This window comes from Amblyomma maculatum, chromosome 1 (genome assembly GCF_055883805.1).
Source record: "Amblyomma maculatum isolate TAMU_Amacu chromosome 1, ASM5588380v1, whole genome shotgun sequence".
Taxonomy (NCBI): domain Eukaryota; kingdom Metazoa; phylum Arthropoda; class Arachnida; order Ixodida; family Ixodidae; genus Amblyomma; species Amblyomma maculatum.
Window position 1 is genome coordinate 463,784,416 of NC_139344.1, and position 955 is coordinate 463,785,370.

At 51.5% G+C, this 955-nt stretch overlaps 1 non-coding gene across 1 annotated transcript; it reads right to left on the reverse strand.

Moving 5' to 3' along the window:
- Nucleotides 1-680: 680 nt before the first annotated feature.
- Nucleotides 681-752, reverse strand: TRNAM-CAU (transfer RNA methionine (anticodon CAU)). Its single transcript has one exon. It is a non-coding gene; the product is annotated as a tRNA-Met (tRNA).
- Between the last annotated feature and the right edge of the window lie 203 nt (nucleotides 753-955).

The window sequence follows — 955 nt, forward strand, 5'->3', positions numbered from 1 at the left end:
TCCTTTTCGCTCCTAGACCTCTCACGTTAATGGTCGCAATCTTTAGTGACAGTTCATAAGCCATTTTCTTAGAGTGAAAAGAGGCCAAGAGCATGGTGCTTACCTCTCACGTCTAGCATGGCGCTAGACGCTTTCGTTGACGCCAGAGCCATGAGGTTGGACTGGTAGACCTTGTGACAGGGGCGGCTTTTCGGCAGCTCTCCTGTCCGCCGAGACATTCGGTCTTGGTTTGAAGGTCGCCCTCCTCCCTATTGGCGTTTTTATCGGCGGCTCGTCGTTGCTAGCTGCCTCTGCCTTGCTTGTCTGACTTGTGCTCTCGTCGTGGGCACGCTTCGCAGGGCCTTGGACGTTGGTCGCTCGGCCGCTGCTCTTTTCAAGGGTTTCCTGTCGGCCCGCAGACTCCGGAAGTTCAGTTTTTGAGCTCTCGGCATCGCTCACACTTTCTTCCTCTGACGGTCCGTTGTTCGGTAGCGTGACTTCCTTGTCTGGCCTACTGAGTATCTCGTCACCGCCCCCCGGGGGCACTAACATGCCTGTCGTTGCTGTTAGCTTTTCAGCTTCTCCGACCTCTTTGCGGCCTCTTCTGTCTCTGCGACATCCATTTGGTGCTCCGTCATGGATGCCCTCGCTGTCGGTGCAGTGGCCACTGCATACGTAACAAAAAAAAAATAAGTAAAACATAGCAGAGCGTGGTTTCGATCCACGGACCTCTGGGTTATGGGCCCAGCACGCTTCCACTGCGCCACTCTGCTTTTTTTTATTTACCTGGTTATTGAGACAAATGAAATACATTGTAATAAAAAAAACACTTGAGCCTGCTTTGGCTGAAGTGATACATCAATATCTCCTGAACTGGATCAGTTCATCCAAAACATTCAGCCATGAAGATGGCTCAACCTGCGCCCGATAAACTTCACGTACATAGCACACAAGTTTTCTCTGACCGACAGCACAT